This window comes from Hemiscyllium ocellatum, chromosome 12 (assembly GCF_020745735.1).
Source record: "Hemiscyllium ocellatum isolate sHemOce1 chromosome 12, sHemOce1.pat.X.cur, whole genome shotgun sequence".
NCBI classification, from domain to species: domain Eukaryota; kingdom Metazoa; phylum Chordata; class Chondrichthyes; order Orectolobiformes; family Hemiscylliidae; genus Hemiscyllium; species Hemiscyllium ocellatum.
The window spans coordinates 61749859-61771961 of NC_083412.1; the positions used below are offsets into that span (position 1 = coordinate 61749859).

The window sequence follows — 22103 nt, forward strand, 5'->3', positions numbered from 1 at the left end:
GTGTGGACTTGTTGGGCCGAAGGGCCTGTTTCCACACTGTAAGTCTAATCTAATCAAAAAACTAATGAAACACATTTTAATTTTCTGGAGTTGCTGGAGCAATTTTTTTTTTTAACAATTTCCAAGACATTTGGAGTTGTTTGTTTGTTATTTCCAGTAAATGGAGTCCTAAAAATGGGTCAGTTGTTTGGAGCTTCAAGCACATTTTGGCGTGACCCTCTGTAATGCGCATTGCGTTTGTGGCTTGTGATGTGGCATCCTCTAAACAGATAGTTACTTAACCAGATACTTCCATGCAATATATTGATCTAGATTTGTTTGCCATTTCAACTTGTGCCTTTCTGGCCTTTTCTATATTTGACTTCTTGTATCATTGCTACTTAAAGTGATGGCCTGAAACCTTTTTTTTGTCAGATTTTATTTTATAAATTGACCAGCTACATGTCTTCTGTAAATTTTGACAAATGTAGGATGATGAATAAATGGGAAAATTTACCATATGCCACAAAATACTTGAGGCCAAAACATTGAATGTTTTCAAGAAGGAAATAGATATAAATTTTCAAGCTGAAGGCATCAAAAAGTATAAAACAGGAACATGTTACTGATCGAGATGATCAGCCACAATCCCATTGAATGGTCAAGAAGGCTCAAAGGGCCACATGACCTCCACTTGCTCCTGTGCTCGATGTTTCTGCAAACTGTTTGTTTGTTTTTTTTTTAAAAGTCATAAATTCACTGGTTAAAATAATTGATTCTCTGGCTAGCTAGCAACTGTATTTCTCCACTTTTTTGCATTAGATGTGTCATCGTACATCACTCGGGAATGTGAGATTTCTTGGTTTATGTTTTTAAAAGTTGAGGAATCTTTTGATAACTTTATTTTACTTATGAATTAATTGTTAGAGTTTCTTAAAATATATATTATAAAAGCTATCAGAGGAAATCGTAGTGTAACATGGACTTGATTTCAGAGGAAACCTTTTTGCATGTGCTTAAACATTTGGAAGGAGAGATGTAAAATGCAAAACAGTAAGAGAAGGGAGATTTAATTACTAAAGTGTAGATTTATACCTTCCTATCACATAGGAAGCATAGAGGGAAAAAAATAATGTAGCAGATGTAGGAAATTTGAAGGTTTGATTTTTTTTCATAACAATGTGCTACTGTTTTGTGATGCAGCACATTGATGCCCAAACACCTTTTTGTATCTGATTTAGCGATGTAATTAATAGCCAGACCGTTAGAGCAGTTGGTAACTTTGAGTTTCAGTATGTGAATGTTTTTATATAGATTCTATTTCAAAACAGTGGGGTAGTTGTGATGCAGAAAAATCTAACCTAACGTCTGTACAAAGTTAAATATCACACACAACCAGGTTATAGTCCTACAGGTTTATTTGGGAGCACTAGCTTTCAGACCATGCTCCTTCCTCAGTTGGCTGTGGAGTATAAGATCACAAGACACAATTTATAGCAAAAGATTAGTGTCATGAAACTGAAATGATATTGAACAAACTTAAAATGTTAAATCTGCCTTTTTAAAACAGGTTGCAGTTTCAGTTCATCAATATTAAATCCCAGAACTACTTTTAAGTCACCTTCTTGAGATAACTTGAGGTTTTATAATATAACATCTCAGCTCAGACAATGCCTTAAAGGTATGAGGCCAGTCTGACTTAAGATTGGGATACAGACAAACTGGTTCTATTTCCAAAGTGGATAACTTCACACTGCTAAAACAGCCATCCCCTTCAGACAAGCACTACGCGTACACAGGATCTGCTCAGCTGAGGAGGAACGTGATGGACACCTGAAGGTGCTCAAGGATGCCCTCATAAGCACAGGGTACGATGCTCAACTCGTAGATCGCCAGTTTTGATATGCCACAGCAAGGAACTGTAATGACCTCCTCAGGAGACCGACATGGGTTGTAACTAATAGGGTACCCTTCGTTATCCAGTACTTCCCAGAGCCGAAAAACTACACCATGTTCTTTACAGCCTGCAAACCTCATCGATGACCTTCTCTTCGTCTCCACTTCTTGCCTTTTTTAAATAACCACAAAACCTTTTAAACAGACAATTGTTTGCAGCAAACTGCCCAGCCTTCAGGGCAGCTTTGACCACAACACCATGCAATGCTGTCATGTCAACCACTGCAAGAAGTGTCAGTGTTGACACAGAAATGACCGTTACCTGTGGGGACACCACCCACCATGTACACGGCAAGTACTCTTCTGACTCTGCCAATGTTGGCCACCTCATATACTGCAGGCAAGGATGCCCTGAGGCATGGTACATTGGCGAGACCAAACGGACTCTGTCAACAAACTAATGGACACTGCACAGTAATCAACAGATGGGTGTTCTCTCCCAGTTGGGGAGCACTTCAGCGGTCAGGGACATTTCTGCCTCTAATCTTCAAGTGACCATCCTCCAAGACTGACTTCTGGATAGGCAATAACGCAAAGTGGCCAGACATTGGCTAATAGCCAAGATCGGTATCCATGAGGATGGCCTCGACTGGAATCTTGGGTTCATGTCATACTACAGGTGACCCCACTACACTACTCGCTCACGCTTCCATGCATACACGCATGCACTCACACACTTGCATGCAGACCCTCTCATACATGTGCGCTCTGTCTTACACAACACACACACACGCACCCTCTCACAGGCACACCCTCTCACAGGCACACTCTCACAGGCTTATACTCCATCACACCCACACGCACTTTACCAAGCTTTCACACAAGCAAACCCACTCACGTGGTTTTTTTTTGTTGTTTCTTTTTGTGTATTTACAGATACACATGCAGTTTTGAGCAAAAGAGAGTGTGAGTGTGTATATTATAGTGTGACGTGAAACCAAGATCCTGGCTGAGTTTGGGATGCAGACAGACTCTGACCTCACACATTTTAATGCAAATTGTCTGAGCTAAGATGCCACCTTTTTTTTTGTTTAAAAACTTTGTTATCTCTAAGGTGACTTAAGAGAAGTTCTGGGCTTTACATATCATCAATGAATCAATCTGCATTCTAAAAGGCAAAAAACTTAACAATCCAAGTTTGTTCAATATATCACTATGGCACTAATCTTTTGCTATCAATTATGTCTCGTGATCTTATACTCCACAACCACCTGATGAAGGAGCAGCTCTCCAAAAGCTAGCGCTTCCAAGTAAACCTGTTGGACTATAACCTCATGCTGTGACTTGTAACTTTGTCCACCCCAGTCCAACACCAGCTCCTCCACATCATAACCTAATACATGTCAGGTCATGTAGTAACAGTGGATCCTTACAAACCAGTAAGAAGATGGTTATTCTTCACCCTGTTGCTGGTGTGCTGTTAACTCTTGACCTAATATAAATTATTCATTTTTTTTTTAGTTTGCATATTGTGACTGGTAGTGTTGATGTGTATTACAAGCAGGGGAATAATTGGGTTTGACCCAGTCTCTATAGCACATAATGAAGGAGAAGTGGGATCTCATTTAAAAAGTATTAACACTGCACATTGCACTAACTTCTCTCCAATAGGATAATATTATTACTGAAAAATATTCCATTTGTGAAAGCTGTCATTTTATGATTAGTAAAGGCATTCCCTGAGAAATGAACTACCAAATGCTCTCCCCTAATTTTGCTGAATTGTAACTGATGCAGTGTGTATGTGTTGTACCAATCAGAGTCTATTTGTCTGTCTGGTTCAAAATTTAAACAAAGCGTAGCACTTACTTGGCAGTTATCATTTAACTGGTGCATTCTTCATAGCAATTCCTTGGTCAGCTAGTAGACTCAGCTTGGTCAATCAGTATTCTGTTCTCATACAGGATAAAAGTTGTTTTCTCTTCATTTACTAATTCTTGTGAATTGTCCTGATAAATGCCAGAAAAAGTTTAAATAAAATGCCTTTTTCCAGCAATATTCATGTTTTATGCTGACAGATATGTCAATGTTTAAGTTTGAAGTCTTGTCTCATTTTTGGGTTAGAAACAGGTTTTAAACACTTTGCTTGCTGAAACCTTTTTATGGTAGAAATGGGAATCATGTAGTTATTGACCACAAATTACTGTTCACTTCATGCAATGTAAAGTGAAGCATCACTCTTCTGTACCAGAGAGATTGGAATTTGTACGTTCTGCATCTCACCATCTTTCAAATTCAAGCAAGGGTCACTTTTTTTATATTCTCTTTTTTTTGCCATTTGAAATCAAAAGCTCTGTACATTGTAACTCATTATGTATGGTTCTATTTTGGCAAATGTTTCAATGCAAGTTGAAGTAAAGCAATTTAATTTACTATCTTGTTAGTGAGACCTCTTTTTTTGGTCCTTTTGGTGGGGCTAAGATGACTCAAAGGTGAGCTGTTCTTGCTGATTTAAAAACTGACAAGCAAACCCTCCAGTACCCAAGTTGCACAAGCATTGTTCCATGGCAATGTTAATCAATTGTCCAACATGGTTTACAAATGAAAAGGTACAAGGATTCTTCCTATTTTGTTTCCATGGAGAATAAAGCCTTACCAGTGATCTTTTCTGTGGTCTCTGGTCTCAGTTAGGGACACTCCCTCTCAGCCATGAGAGCCCTGTGATTACATTTTTTTTAAAAAAGAAGAGGTCATGTTTTTTAATTGTTAAGACTTGAGTGATACCCTACTCTATTTTGCAAACCTAAAAATAGGATTAGGCTGTTCGACCTTCTGGCACCTGCTTCACCATTTGATAAGACAGTGGCTGTTCTGTGTCTTCCACTTGCCCGACTACTGTCTATGAACATTTAGATTAGGAATAAAATTGCACTTGGGATTTTCTTAAAATTTGGGGGTTCTTTTGTCACTTCACTTGGCAAGTGAATATGTACTCAATTTAGTTGAAATCCTTCAGGTTGGTGAGGATTTTTCAGCAGCTTGAATAGATCTTTGCATGGCCCGTTTCTGGACACCAAAAGATCCCCCAAAAAGGTGTCTTAAGAAACTTTGATAATTGAACACTTAGAATTCTATGGTTGGACTTGCTGCTTTATCCAGACTACACAATTTATCTTGTGGTACTATGGAGATTTCCAATCTTTTATTTCCAAGAAGTTACCAATTGCTTAAAGTCAAAAGACCTGTTTATGATCTGCTTTCCACACTCCGGATTCTATGATGATTCTTCAATCATCTCAATTGTCTCCATTTTATCAGGCTTGCACTAGCTGGTATAGAATTTGCGACTGTATTTACAATGGCTGCGTTGAATTTTAAATTAGTACAGAACAGAGAGTCATTGTGTAGAGTCACAGAGATGTACACCTGGAAGTTGTTTAAATTGATACAGCAGATTTATATTAATCCTGCAAAGATTTAGAATGTCATCACATGCTGTCCTCGGAAGCTTGAATGATGCTAGTCAACACCTAGAAATACATCCATGAAATATCCATTACTTTCAATGGGAATAAATTGTAGTGTATATATAAAGTTTCACTGCGCCATTTTAGTATGTTTGAAAAATGTTGATAAGCACTGTTTAACTTTAATGCATTTTCATCGAAGACGAACATAGGATTAATATGTACAATATTAGACTAATTGGCAGTAGTGCATCATGTTTAAAGGCACTGTGGTTCAAAAAGGCTCGTTATCATCACCTTTTTCAAAGGTAATCATGAATATGTATTAAATGTTGACTTTAGTAGATAAACAATTTCACTTAAAGTGGTGAGCCTGTGGAATTCTTTACCACAGACAGGGAAGCCAAAGCATTGAAAGATTTCAAGCAGTTAGCTATATATTTTGAGACCGAAGAGCATGGGAGAAAATGGGAACATTTTTTGAGTTGATGATCAGCCAAAATCATAAGATAGTGGAGTAGGGCTGAATGTCCTGCTCCTGCTCCTTTTTTTTCTTATGTTTTAAGAATGATGTCCGCATTTCTTATCAACCTGTTCAGAGATGTAATTATACATACTTGGAGCAGGTGGGGTTTGGGCCTTCTGGCCTCAGGATTAGGGACCCTACAACTGTGCCACAAGAGCCCTGTGATTACAATTTTAAAATAAAAGGCCATGGTGTGACTTCCAGTAGCAACATTGCATCTAACCAGATGTAGTTGTTTTACAAAAAACAATGAAACCAATAAAGACCAGATCATGCTAGATATGCTAAATTTTGTGGAAAATTTATGGATTGCAGTAGATGATATTTGACTTGCAAGTTTAATGTTTTGATTTCTTATCCACCAGTATCTCTCTTCCTTAGAGCATATATTTCCCCCAGATATTGGCCTTCAGAAATAACTATTTGCATTTTCAATGAGCTCTGCAAATATTCTCTCAACACTTAACACACATTTGATATGCTGGCACAGTACATTTGATTATAGCAGTTGGGAGGTCATATTGTGGCTGTACCGAACATTGGTTAGGCCACTTCTGGAATACTGTGTGCAATTCTGGCCCCTCTCCTATAGAAAGGATGTTCTGAAACTTGAAAGAGTTCAAAACATTGTTACACTGATTGCTAGGCTTGGGGGCTTTGAGCTACAAGGAGACTGCACAGGCTGGGGCTATTTTCCTTTGTGTTGTCAGCCCTCCACCTCCATGGAAGTTTAAAATACTGTGTGGGGCACGGATAGGGTAAAACTAGTCCAAAACTGGAGGGCATATGTTTAAGGTGAGGGGAAAGATTTAAAAGGTAACATTTTCTGAGTGGTGCGTGTATGGAATGAGCTATCGGAGGAAGTGGTGGAGGCAACATTTAAAAGCCATCTGGATAAGTCTATGAATAAAAAGGGTTTAGAGGGATATGGGCCAAGTGCTAGCAAATGGGATTAGATTTATTTAGGATATCTTGTCGGCATAGATGAGTTGGACTGCAGGGTCTGTTTCTGTGCTGTACATATCTATGATCTCTATGATTCCTATCAAAGGGCTGCTAAAATTACTTCTAGACCACTGCTCTGGAATCTCACTTCTGCTGTTCAAAGAACTCTATTTGATATTGTTCCTCACTGCTGATTTTTAACAAATCTGTCACTTTTATGGTATCTGTTTGTTATGCTGTTTATATAACCACAATAGTTCAATGGTATATCCAAAGTAACAATCCGTCTGGCTTTTCCACCACCACATACCCAAATTATAGTCATAGTATGATTGGTAAAGTCAGAGGATTTTAGCAACTTTGTTCACAGGTACTTAACACTGTGGTGAGATCATTTAATAACAGATATGGGGTGTGAAAAGTTTTAGTCTTGCCTGAAGTAGAATAGTTTTATTTTCTTCAATCTGTAAAGCTAGCATTGCTCTTCATCCTACCTTTAGAAAAATAAAGAGAATGTAGGATCATGAAAGTGTTTCACCATTTGTCTCAATCACGTCTAACAGTTCTCTACAGCATAAAGCTACCTATAATTTGATGCAAATTAAGTGCTGAATATTCTTCTGAAATTAGAATAATACCAGCTTTAATTTATATCCAGAAATGTTTGGTTCAGCTGGTTTCCAAAATGGAAAAGGATACTAACAACTGTTTGTGCAGTAAAGAATGTTATTGTCATTCTGAAGTGTCCATACGTGTGTAAGAGGGGAGGGAAAATATCAACTTTTTTAAAATGTACAGTCACCAGGGTTGACACACAACAGCTTTCAATTGACGTTTACCGACTCTCTCTGATGTAGGCCATGGAGTTACTTTGTGAAAAGGTAGTACAGCAGTAATTTTGTTTTCAATAAAAAATCTGGTTTCATGTATTAATTCTGTTCTACATTTGCTAACTAACTTAATGATATATTTTAAAACCATGTACGAAGTTTGTTTGTTTTCAGTGACAACTTGTGGATTTTTTTTTATAAAGTGTACAAACTATTTTTTTAAAACTTCTTTTGTGCAGATTGGTTCAAAAGACCCAACTGGAGGATTTAATAAATCTTAAGTGAGGCAGGTTATGAAAGAAGAGGGTTTTTTTTTTGTTTCTAAATGCCCCAAATTTCATACACTTCTTTTGAGTCTGCGATAAATGTGCCAAACTAGGTCATGCTTTTTAGTAAGTGATTTTTTTTTATTATTTGTATTGACCTGTATTCAAGTGTTACAACAATTTATGCAGAAATGATTGCATGGCTTTAAAGGGTAGATTGAAGGATTACAAGGGCTGCTAATCTATATTACTGAATTATTTAATTGTATTGCACTGAAGTGTATCTCTGAAGTTATAATCTTGAAATGATGTGTGTTTAGTTCTGAAGAATGGAAACTGATCTGCTTTTACATTAGATTCCAACTACATGGGCTTTGTGAAATTGTCTCAACAAATATATTCAGAAACAGTTAGTGTTGTCTTCAGTTATAAATGTGTGATTAAGTAATTGGCTATTGGTTGTGAAATTTAAAGCACCTCTACCTCAAGTCATCTCGTACCATAATGCTGTCTGTGCTTCTTGTTGAAGTTTTTCAAAACACTTTTAGACAAATTTTGGTGAAAGATGCCGATGGTGATCTCATTTAGACTTCAAGCAAAAATGCTTTGTTATGCAAGATGCCTAGTGTTTCTAGGCTAACCAATGATAATTATAAGACAGTTCCGCTCCTCCTGGGCTCTATTCAGTGATGCACTGTTTTCAAATGTTCGTACGTGTACTTTTAGAGGCTGGCATTTCAATTGAATTTTGCTGTAATCTGTTGGCCAAGTGAGAAGGCTGTGCTGTTGAGTGCAAGATTTGAAATGGCAGTTAGTGTGTATGCAGAAATGTCTCTGGATGTGTTGCTGCATTGAAGAGGAAAAGTGGAAAACCAATAGGGAAGGTTTCCATGCAAGCTATTTTGAGAATGTAATTTTAATATTAAGGTCAGATAGCAGTAAAATATAGTGAAACGTTTTGTGCATCAGGATATTGTTTTGAGCTTTTTCATAATGTGCATTGTCTAAGCATACATCTGAAATCTCTTTCCCCTCAGATCTTTTCAGCATACAGACACCGTCCAAACTCCTGTCCATCTTTCTCCAATTTCCATGGCTTGAATCTCTTCAACGGAGTTTCCATACTTGTCACAGTACTGAAACAGCTATGTTCAAAATTCACAAGTAAGATTCTTTGTATCTTACTTAATTACCCCTTCTCAGCCAGTTGCACAGCTTTTGAAAGTAGACTGTGCCATCCTGTCTAATGTTGATATTAAGCTAATGTCCAGCTGAAGGAGGACTGTATTCATCTAGCTTCATAATTAATTATCACCCCAGAGAATCTTCTTTTAATGGCTTCTCCTCTTGTTCATACACCATAACTTCTAGAAATGCCTTCCAAGGATTGGGTTTTGGCTGTCTGCTATTTCTAATCTAACATTCTGTTCTCTGTCAAAACTCTTGCTATATAATTGCTACATAATTACACTTGTTCCATGTAGACATATCCATTGCACTACCCTTATGGATCCTCCTTGTTACTTTCTCAACAAATTTCAATCAAATTTGTAAGATGCTTCACTTAAAGCCATGCTGACTATCCCTGACTAGTCTACATCTTTGTAAGTGATGATAGAATCAATTCTGAGAGATTGGATAAACTAACAATTTGCCCACCACTGAAGGAAGACTAACTGCCTTTTAATTATTTGGCATTTCCTTTTGTACGCTTTTTTTTAAACAATGGAACCACCATTTGCATTCCTTCAGTCCTCTGGCACCTCATCTGTGTTTAGTGAATATTGGAAAATAATCCTCTGTCTGCTATTTCCTGTCTGACCACCTTTTAACAATCCATCTGGACCTGCTTATTTATCCACTTTCAAAAAAATCCAGCTCTTATCACTTTTTCTCTTTATTATGATGATTTTATCCAATATTTCACACTAATTCCCTGGGATGACTGTCCACATCATCTCCTCTTTTTCCTTTGCGAATAAAAGGACAAAAAAATTGAGAAATCTTCTAAAACCTCTGCATCTTCATGCAAGTTCCCTTCACTGATAGGTCCCACTTTTTTTCTTTATCAAACATTTTGCTCTTTTATATACAGCCAAGATATTTTTAGTGTTTTCACTTACCTTGTTAGCAAATGTTTTTTTTTCATGCCTTGTCTTTGATTTTCTTTTCTTTTTATAGGTCAGAGCTCAACTTGCTCCTTTTTTAGGTGATCTGTGGTGTTGAGTTTTTGCGAATATTATAAGCTTTCTTTTTGTGTTTAATCTTCCCCCTATATTTTTCTAGACAACCTTGAGGATTGAGATTCGGCAGTGCCATTCTTCGTTTTTTTTGGGAGGAGACATGTCTGCATTGTGCCCCAAGGATCTTTTTTCTCTATTGCCTGCGACTGGTTTACCATTTTGATTTTATGCTTTTGTTTGCAGTTCTGTCCAGTCCACCTGTGCCAAATTGCTTCTCACATTTGCAAAGTATGCCTTCCCCCAACACCCCCTTTTACTCCTGATTTATCTCTGCTGAAATGACCTATGGAACAATCCATTCGGTCTAGGTGATTTCATCAGCTGAAACCCTTATCCATGTATTTGTTGGCTCTAGTCTTGATTTATTCCAAAGCATTGCTATCTGACCTGTCTCAATCTATGCTTTTTAAGCACATCTGCTCCCTGTGTCCTAACTTGCACCAAATTAAATTCATCCAACACCCATGCATTTATTGATCTACCTTTGATCTCTACCTTTTTAAGATCTTGCTTTCATATCTGTCCATGGTCTTGTCCTTTTGTTTCACTGATGTTGGCATCCTTAGATGAATCTACTTTACTGCGAATGAGAGAATTTGTTTTTGTGATGTTGATTTGAGAGGTTAATATTAACTAGGGTTGTGAAATAATTACTATATTCTTTGAAAAGTGCCATGCGATTTTTTTTTAACATATATGCACTTGAAGGCTGGTGGTGATTTGTTTTAATGTCTCATCTGAAAGTCGACACCTTTGACAGAGTGTAGTGCTGTTTCAGTACTCAACTGAAGTGTCTGCCTTGACTCATACATTCAATCTCTGAAGTGGGACTTGAATCTGAAACCTTTTTTGTCGTTGAGGTGAATGCTACTAGCTGAGCCACAACTTGCTCCTCATCATATCTCTGCAGTCTCCTTGAAGCCCTCTGAGATATATCTATTTCTCAATTGTGGCATTTTAATCACTCCACCATTTTATGGCCATACCTAAACTGTCATTGCCCTAAACTCTTAAATTTATTCCTTTTAGTCCTTTTTTCTAATTCTTTCCAAACCTAACCCCTCACTGCCTGAATATTTCTTTTGGTTCAAGAGAGGAGTAGTATCTCTCCAAGCAAGGACATGGCATACTTTTGGAGTGGCTCACCTTGTTTGGGTCCTAACCTTCACCCAGCTCTCACTGGTGACTCCAAGTAACTTCTGTGATGCAATAGTGGCCACACCCTGGTAAACCACTTTGAGCAGGTCAAAACAGGTAAGGTTGGTTGTTGCATTTCCTACCATCAACAAATTGGGATTTGTCTACCTTGCTAAATGAAAAAGGATTCTGGCAGACTGGGCGAATGAGACCCTTGTTAAAATATAACTAACTAACTGTGTCAAATGTGTCAGCACCATGTTGTGAAATGCATAGGACTTGAGGAACACAAACCTCGGACACCCATTTGCATCTAGATCTATTTATAACAGTTGAGACGTCCCTTGCCATCGCTGCTAGGTAGGTCAGAACTAGAGTCTATCTGACTGTGTGCAGCTTCCCTCACCATATTCCAATTAACATGAAAATCATGTTTATAACTTGTCTGTTATCTCAAGTGTGTTAGTGTCACATTTTATTTGGTAATGTATTTTGAAAGTGTGTTGGGTTGTTCTGCAATGTTAAAAGTGCAAATGTGAGGGCAGTTTGATTCTTGAGATCCTGTACTTTGGCTGAATTGTAATAAAATGATGTTTCTAATTGAAACCAGGTGAATGAAATGGTCACCACTGAGTGTAGTATTTTAAAGAAACTTTATTTTTGGCTTCATGTGAACCCTTTTTTCCATAACTTTTTTTTGTATTGTTTGTGAAATGTACAGTTTAAGAGCTTTTGTCTGCTGAACTGAGACTGATTTAATCAATTGGCTGAGCAGGAGCTGGAGGGCAAAACATTTTTGATGTGGAGATGCCAAAGTTGGACTGGGGTGAACAAAATCAGAAATCACTCACTACCAGGTTGTAGTCCAGTGGATATATTTGAAATGACGACAAGCTTTTGTCACCTGATTGAAGGAACAACATTCTGGAAGCTCATGATTTGAAATAAACTTGTTGGATTATAATCCGGTGTCGTGTGACTTCTGGCTTTTTTTTTTAAATGGACTAATAACAGACTAAATGCATTCTATAATTTAGGTGTAGAACTGTGAAGCAACACAACTATGAACAAATACAACAAAATTCTGCCCCTTCCCCAAAATTCAACTAAATTTAGTTTTGTTTAATTCTCTGCTATTGATTAGTTTACTCATCTAGTTACTGGGAGAAAGTGAGGACTGCAAATGCTTGAGACCTCATCTAGTTACTGATCTACATATCCTTACAGGTCAGAGTTTCTTTCAGGCTGTAATGCACCTTCCTGTGTCGGACTTTCAATTGTTTGGAAACAAAAGTGCCTATTGAATTGAATTAACTTTATTGTCACATATTCACTTGTATGAGTTCAGTGAAAAGTTTACAAGCTGCCACTTATGGTGCCATCTTAGGTACAAATGTATCCCTAGACCCAGAGTCTTTGGTGTAAAGCAAGTTAAGAAATTAAATATTACAGTTCTTTCTGCCATGAAAACATCAGTTCTTCTAAAACAAAAACAGATTGTTGGAAAAGCTCAACAGGTAGGGCAGCAACGTAAAGAAAAATCAAAGTTAACGTTTTGGGTCTGGTGACCTTGCCTCTAAACCTGTCTGTCTTCAAAATGGACAAAGAAGCAAAAACAAATTTGATATTTTTAAACTTTATTTAATCATGGTTTTTGGACAGAGAAAAGTCAGCATAAAATTAAATTTTAAACTTTAAAATTGAATCAATGGATGATAGTCAAAGAAGCAACCAAAGTGATGGGTCAAGCAGAACTTAACAGTTATTTTATATTCTTGTGTTATGATGTTCATTCAGAAAACCAAACTATTGACTTTTCATTCACATTGAAAGTGAACAGTAACAATGTCTGGTGTAGATAAGTTCAATCTATCAGGCACTGCAAGCAGTCCAATTAATTGTTTGTTTGTTTTTTTATTCTTTTGACTCCTGAAAGGGGCCAAATGGAAAGTCGTTGCAAATCTAATGGATTAAACAACAATTAAAAATCCTGAAATTGAACTTTTACAGATGGCACACTAAATTGTCTTAAGTTATAGCAAGGTATAGCAGTGGAGCAGAGTATATAGTTCAGTGCCACTGTAGAAATTAGCATTTTGATCCGGCAAATGTATTAGACTGAGTTACTCTGTATATGATTGAATTTGTTTTAACTCAAATTTGTGCTATGTTCTACACCTGTTTTATGAATTCTGAAGTACTGTAGCTATGATGTTGTAGTTATGTTAATTTTAAACAGTTTGTGTGTATAAAAGGAATTCATACTTCTCTCAATTATAAACATAACTGATTATGTGAGGCAGGAATAGGAAAGGTTTTCACTTAGGATTAAAAACATCTTTGATTTTTATAATGTATTTTAAAAAAGTCAGTAACTCTTTACTTCTGGTATTATATGTTTTTGAATTGGGAATGGGAAGAAGGCTAACAACTAAAGTGATTAAACTGTCAAGACCTGTTTTAGTCAAACTCTGTCTCTGCTATAAAACCCAAAATTGAAATGATCAATATAGCAAAAATCTTTGTTTTTAAGAGTCAAATATGTCAGTTAAATGGAAGCTCTAACAATAAAGTTTAATTTATCTTGGAGAAAACTTAAAAACATAGTTCTGAATATTTCAGTAGTTGGATATTTTGTTTTTTAAAATGTCAGCATTCAAAAAATATATTTGTGTTCCATCAGTAGTTGTTGCATCAGAAGTAATAAGTTCTTTGATAACTTAGTACCCTGTTAGTTATAAATGTGTGGTCAGTTGGCTAACCTTAGTTGGGTAGTAAAATTGGTATTGGTGGCCATAGTTACTTCTAAATATTGCCTGTGTATTTTTGAGATTTGTTTCGGACAGCAATCTCCCACCTTATAAAAGATTAAATTTTTCTGATTTTAGCTCCTGTTTAAAGAATGGCAGTTTGAATTATTTATACTTGAGCATGAATTGGTTCATTGGAATGAAGGAAAAGCAAAGATGGGAGTGTACTTTCTATTTGTCATGATTTAAAATATAAACTACTGATTTTTCTTTTTGAATTCTCTTCTCCATTTTAATATGTGAAACTTTCATGGACTGAAATGACTTTGCTTCTAAAAAGAAATAAGTGCTGGGATGACCACCGACATCTCCTCACCATAAATAACCAAAGTTCTTCTAACATGGATTAGATAGGTTGCAGCTAACCTGAGATTTAACCAAAGGCAGTGAAGTCAGCCAATAAGACAACCCTGTTTTTAACTGATGGAGGTGTGAGAATCTCACATCTCTCTTATTTTTATTAACACCTTTTTTCATCTGTAATTATCAAGCTTGATGACAATGAATTCAAACACAAATACATAAAGAAGCTTGAGTTTCAAGTAGTTGTTTGTGGCAGAAGTATAAGATTTTTGACTGCAGAACTGAGCCAGCCAGCCACACTGTCTGTCAGGAAAAACAAGGGCCTGATGAAGATGCTGATTTTAAAATCGGAATACTCTGAAGTTAGGGTGACTGCAATATTTGCTACTGCTGATGATCCAAGACACCGTCTAAATAACCATACTGAAAACAACAAATGCTGGAGATCACAGCGGGTCACACGTTGTTCTTTCACGTCAAAAATTTGATGCCTCGAGGACATGTGAAAGACTCAAACTCTCTCTATTCTGTTATCTTCCTTTCTCTACTGGACACTGTCCACTTGTTTATAACTCTTTTATGTCTGTAATATTACCCAGTGGCTTTGAGCTCAAGGTGGTGGTATCTATTCTTTTGCTCAGGATTAGCAGGTGAAGGTGAATTTTAAATCCAAACTTTATGGTTGGCTTCTTCCTGCAACTGTTTTAAAAAAGAATCAGTTAACTCCATTTTAATTGGAGAGAGCATGATATTTGTTCAACCAGAATAATTGAAAAGAGTCAATTCACTTGTCCCAACCTGATCATAACACACTGTTTGAATGTGTTTAAGTGGGTATTAAAGTAGCTTAAGTTGGTAGCAATTAAGTATAGAATTGCCTTCTTTTTGGCTTTCTGGAAATGCAATATAATCTAATGATTTAATTTAAAATTCTGAAAAATGGTCAAAATGTGAGCAGTGATTTGACAACATTAATGAATTGAGACATACTTTACTACAGTATTCCTAGGATGTCCCTTGATCTTTGCCTTTAGACCTGTGACGCTAACTGGAATGTGAAAATGATAGATATGATTGAGCAGTCATTAAAGGTAGCTGTTTTAAATTGATTGATTCTGTATGTTGAGATTTGGAGTTGATTCTAAATGCCAACATAAGGCAATTTCTTGGGCAATAACCATAGTGGCAAAAAAGACAGTTCCTTATTTAGAAGGAAAACAACTGGCAAGATTTATTAGAAAACAAAGATTAATATTTTACATTAATAACACAATATACAAGGTCAACGTATGCTGATCTGTCTTCCCCATGGATTTTAGCCTTCTAGGGTCTTGTCCTCATTGCTTAAAACTTGTCTCTTGATTCCTTCTATTCTACAATATTTTTAAATAAAATAACTTCATTCACAAACATACTCTATTGCCTCCTTAAGACTTAAAACTTTAGTTTCCCAGTTTATCTTCACTGCTAGAGCTACATGCTATACAGCTGCTGCTGATAACTATCTCTTTCTGCAGAAAATAGCTACCACAAGACTTTTCATTAAAATAAAACAAAGAACTGTGGATGCGAGGCTAGTTCGTAAAGTCAGATCATGTAGGTTTCGGGGGGAGCTTGCCAAGTGGAGAAAAATTGGCTTGATAGAGAAATGGTAACCAATGGTGTGCTGCAGTCTTTAGTGCTGGATCCGGTGTTGTTTGTCATTTTTTTTTGTATAAATGATTTGGATGAGCACTTAAGTGTGGTTAATAAGTTCGTAAGTGATACTAAAGTTGGTGGTATTATAGACAGTGAGGCAGCTTATCTAAGATTAGAGGGGTCTTGGTCAATTGGGCCAATAAGCTGAGGAGTGGCAGATAGAGTTTAACTTAGCTAAAAGCAAGGTGTTGCATTGTGGTAAAACTAACAAGGGCAGGACTTGCACGGTTAATGATACTTTATGATTGCTAGATCATATCTACAATTTTCACATGACTTTAGATCTGTGGTGCAAACTAGAAATATCAAGGTTCGTCCTAGTAATGCTGTAGTGAAGTATGTCTTAAAATTCACCATGCTATCGATCATTGCTCACATTTTGACCATATTTCAGGAATTTTAATTTCAACTATTAGATTACATTGCTTTGCCAGAAAGCCAAAAAATGAAATAATAGGTCCCTGGAGAGTGTTTTGTAGAACAGAGACCTCTAGCGATTCATTGAAGGTTGTCACTGGTAGGCAGAGAGGGAAAGAAGGTGTAGTATAGGACTTGGGATGCCAATTGCAGTTGTGCAGGATGTTGATGAGGCCACTTTTGGAGTACAGTGTATAGTTCTTTTCGCCCTGCTGTAGGAAGGATATTATTAATTTGGAGAGCATGGAGAAAAAGATTTACAAGAATGTTAGTTGGAATGGAGGTTTTGAATTATAAGGAGAGGGTGGATAGGCTGGGACTTTTCCACTGGAACATAGGAGTTGGAGAGGTGACCTTGTAAAGGCTTATAAAATCATGAGGGGCATAGATAAGGTGAACAGCAAAGATTTTTCCCTGGGGTTGGGGGGTTCCAAACTAGAGGACCTGATTTTAAAGTGAGAGGGTAAAGATTTAAAAGGGACCTAAGGGGCAACTTTCATATGTAGAATAAACTGATGAAGAAATTCGTAGATGCAGGTACAGTTAAAATGTTGTTTAAAAGCTATTTGGGTAGGTCCATGAATAGGAATTAGTGAGTTTTGAGAAAATTTGGAGCTCAGGTTGAGGTTTTGGATGTAGATTTGCTTGCTGAGCTAGAAGGTTCATTTCCAGACGTTTCGTTACCCTACTAGGTAGCATCTTCAGTGGGCCTCGGGTGAAGCAATGCTTAAAATTCCTGCTATCTATTTATACTTTTGGGTTGGTGATGTCATTTCTTGTGGTGAAGTCACTTCTTGTTCCTTTTCTCAGGGGATGATAGATGGGGTCTAACTCCATGTGTTTGTTGTTAGCGTTCCAGTTGGAATGCCATGCTTCTAGGAATTCTCGTGCAACCTTGTTTGGCTTGTCCTAGGATAGGTGTGGTGTCCTTCCTCATCCATATGTGAGGATACTAGTGAGAGAGGGTCATGTCTTTTTGTGGCTAGTTGGTGTTCATGTATCCTGGTGGCTAATTTTCTGCCTGTCCTTGCATATTATTTTGTAAATTGTCTGTATAGAGTCTTTCAAGTTCATTAGCTGCTGTTTTAGGTTTGTGGGCTAACATGATGCCCAGGGGTCTGAGTAGTCTGGCAGTCATTTCCAAGATGTCTTTGACTTAGGGGAGAGTGGCTAGGGTTTCTGGATGCGTTTTGTCTGCTTGTTTGGATTTGCTGCTGAGAAATTGGCGGAATGTGTTCATTGGGTACCCATTCTTTTTGAGTACATGGTAGAGGTGATTTTCCTCTGCTCTGCATAGTTCCTCTGTGCTGCAGTGTGTGTTGGCTCGTTGAAGCTGCATCAGGACATTATTTCGTTTGTGGATGTTGGGATGATTGCTTCTGTAGTTCAGTATTTGGTCTGTATGTGTTGGTTTTTCTGTAGATGCTGGTTTGAAGTTCCCATTGGCTGTTCGCTCTCCTGTGACATCTAGGAATGGCAGTTTGTTGTTTTCCTCCTCTTTAGTGAATTTTATGCCAGTAAGGGTATTATTGATGGTCTTGAAGGTTACCTCTAACTTGTTTCGTTTAGTGATGACAAAGGTGTCATCCACATAACTGACCCAGAGTTTGGGTTGGATGGTTGGCAGAGCTGTTTGCTCAAGTGTCTGCATTACTGCCTCTGCTAAGAATCCTGATATCGGAAATTCCATGGGTGTTCCATTGGTTTGTGTGTAGGTTTTGTTGTTGAAGGTGAAGTGTGTGGTAAGGCATAGGTCCTCTAGATTGATAGTCTCCTTGTTGATTGAAGTTAGTGGTGTTTGCTGTATGTGTCTTTGGGTCTTCTAATAGTGTAATCAGTGTTTCCTTGGCCAGGTTAATGTTGATTGGAATGGTTTAGTGGATTTGGGCCAGATGTAGACATATGGAACTATTTTATTTTGGGAAACTTGGTCAGCATGGATGAGTTGGATCAAAGGGTCTGTTTCTATGTTGTATAACTCTGACTCTGACTCTGAGTAGCTCAATAGATGTGTGATCCATTATTTATAGGATCGAGTTTACAAATAATCTGTCAACTATAAATATCTCCTTCCGCAGCATTCTAAATGTTATAGTGGGTGCTTTGGTATGATGCTATTTATGAAAATAATCATGATGGAGGTTTTGTAAATGTAAGACAGCCTGGTTCCATGGTTGTTCAAACATTGCGTGGCTACAGAAATAAGCCATTTGGTCCAACAAATCTGGTGTATTGCATTCCATGCAAGCCGCCTCTTATTTCGACTACCACACACCAACTTGTTTGAGTTTTTCCGCAGAGGTGACTAAGTATGCTGATGAGGACAATGCAATTGATGTGGTCCACTTGAAATTCAGCAAGGCTGTTGATAAGATCCCACATGGGAGACTACTAATGTAGCCAAGAGCCCATGGGATGCAAGGAAATTGGTTAATTTAGATCCAGAATTGACTGACTGGTGGGGTGATGGTTAAGGGGTGTTCTTGGGTCATTATTGGGGCCCGAGCAGTTTGTGCTGTAAACCCCTGGACGGTTTAGAATGTGGGAGGGTTGATCAGTCTGTTTGCAGATCCAACAAAAGTTGGAGAAGTGGTAAATAGTGAGGAAGACCGTCTTCGATTACAAGAGGGTTGGATAGGCTAGTCAGGCTGACCTGTGGCAAATGGCACCAGTTAAGTGTGAGGTCAATCAATTGAGCAGGGCAAACAAGGCAAGGCAAACAATATATGATTAACAGTAGGACACTGGGAAGCATCAAGGATCAAAGGGAACTTGATACGTACGTCTGCTGGTACCTTAAGATTGAGGGACAGGTTTATAAAATGTTTAAGAAGGCATATGAAATACTTGCCTTTTATTAGCTAATACATAAAGTTTAAGAGTAGGGAGGTTTGCTGAAATTGTTTCAAACTTTTTGTTGGGCCACAGTGTACTGTGTGCAGTTCTGGAATCTATATTATAGGAGGGATGTGATGGCACTCTCCAGTGCAGACGGAATGTACCAGGATGTTGCCTGCGTTGGAGTGATCAGATAGTCTGGGATTGTGTCCTTTTGGAGCAAAGGAAACTGAAAGTGGATATATTTGATCTATAAAATTTGAAGGGCATAAATGGCATTGACCGGAAGAAAGTGTTTCCCTTGTTAGTGGGATAAGTGACCCAGGGGCATAGATTTTAAGGTAAGGGATAGGATATTGAGGAAATATGAGGGAGGACAAAATCCCTCCAGGTCGTGGAAATATGGAGAACTCACTGCCTGTAAGGGTTGCAGGGGTAGAAACCTTCATAGCATTTCAGAAATATTTAGATGTGCACTTGCGAAGCCAATTAAGTTAGCATATTTAGGTAAAAACAAATTGCTGGACAAATATTTAGCAGACCTGGTAGTATCTGTGTACAGAAAACTAAGTTAATGTTTCAAGTCCAGTCAGAACTGGGAAGACCTGAAGAAATTTCTCCAGAAATTTGTTTTTGTTTCAGGTATTCAGCATTTGCAATTTTGTTTTTTTTAATATAAGAATAAATTGTTTTTGACAGGCACAGGTTCAATGGAATGAAGGGTCAATTTCTGTGTTGTAGACTTCTGTGACTGTCGGCTTTTCAGCATGACTTTATATCATCTACTCTTCTTTTTGAAAGCGTTTGAATTATTTTTTTTTCGCAACTGCTTCCTTTGGTACTCTGTACCACACTGATTTAAGGAGATTTCTCCTTCGTATTTGTTGCATTTATAAGTAACTATCTTGTATCAATACTTTCCAGTGTTTCTACTTTATGTTGAAATGCATTAGTAACAGTGATGTATTTAGCAGATTCTGTTCAAATTTAATGTGGAATTGTTTGTTGGAATTTTAAAACCCAAGCAAAGCCTGCTGTCCATTCAAAAATGTTTCATGAAGCCATGTAGTCAAAGTAAGTGGTTTAAAAGAGGCATCTTGTTTTGATTGGTGTTGAAAACTGTGTATTGTTATTTAAATAAAATTCTTATTTTATATTAGATTGTCTTGTCTTTGCATCACATTTTTAGTGCATGTGTAAGAATTGTGATTTTTTTAATGCAATTAATGCTGTAAGGCCAGCACACTCTGAAAATCGTAACATTTAAGGAACCGAGTTTTAGAGATTACTTCATTTTGTTCTGAGGTATTTGTCATTTTCAATGCTCTCTAGAAATAGGGGTGGGAATTGCAAAGTTTTCAGTTTACTTAAGGCAATTCGGGGACCACAGAAGAGCAGTTCTGAGGTCAGTTGGCGAAGGCAACAGACGGGCATTTGAATAGGCCTGTGGTGTTAGAACTCAGGAAGAACTCTAGGAATGAAGCAGCTAAGTGGTGGCATCCAGCCTCTGGAAATATCCTAGGATCCATTGAAGGAAGTCTGTGACTATCAGCGGTTCAGCACAGTGCAGATGGTGATTGACAAGCCCCCACACAGTATATACTTAATGCAACACTTGGAGGAAGTGGCAGCAGTGCATAGAGAACTCAGGGGAAGGACTGGCTCAGTGTCACTAGTTGGCATCTAAGACTTATGCCCACGAATGAGTTTTGGAGTGTAGTTTCCAGACAGCATTCACATGTGTAACATGGAAAGGAAGGTGATCGATCAGAACTGGAGCAGTCATTGGTGCAGTCTGAGATGGAGTAACTCTTAGAGGGTATTTCCAAAGCCACATTGGCAGAAGTGAAAAAAAATTGTAATCTCTTGTGAAATTTAATGAGATTTGCCCTATCATGTCATTAATGTCTAGAGGGAAATTACTAAGGAATCCACCTTGATTGCATTTGCTGTTTGATAGTATTCTGTGGGATGTTTGTTCAGTCTATTACCCATATTTATATTGTGTTTAAATCTAATAAACTATACATTGTATTGCAGAGTATTTATTCATCTAGTGATGTGTAATAAAGTCTATTGTTGTTGGTTCAAAATTGGAGTTTTCTCAGTTTGCTGGATCTACATCCTAAAACAACAACAGTCTGGTCCATGATTGCAGCAATATGTTGAACACATTCTGTTCAGTATGTAAGTTAGCTTGCTGAGCTAGAAGGTTTGTTTTTGGACGTTTTGTCACCATACTAGGTTAACATCACTCCATCAACAAAGACATCCATTTAGATTCTATCTACCTTCCCTTGGAAAAAAGAATCTGAAATGACATCACCCACATTTAAGAAACCAAGACCTATAAGTAGCGAGGCGGGACATACCACTAATGCTTCACTGAAGACTCTCGCTGATGTTATCTAGTATGGTGACGAAACATCTGAAAACAAACCTCCCAACTCAGCATGCTAACATCAACCTGAGCTACAAATCTTCTCAAAAATCACTAACGTTCTGATTCTCCATATATGCAAAACGGTTGTCGGAGTGAAAGATATAAAGTAAATGTAAAATGTACGTGATGCAAGCTTTGGAGATGTGAAATTAAAATCTCCATAATGTTGGTCAAACAATATGTGACCGCCAAAATATTTATTGAGGTTATTGATGTTGTTTATCAGAAGTGATACTGCTTAATCTGATTAGCATTATCAATATGTTCTCTCTCTGTTTGAAGTATGGTTCAGTTTTTTGTTTTTC

The 22103-nt window shown here is 37.5% G+C and overlaps 1 protein-coding gene across 1 annotated transcript in view; it reads left to right on the plus strand.

The window, feature by feature from the left end:
- Positions 1-22103, plus strand: part of tmem39a (transmembrane protein 39A) — a 69670-nt gene that overhangs the window by 11621 nt on the left and 35946 nt on the right. The window lies entirely within an intron of this gene.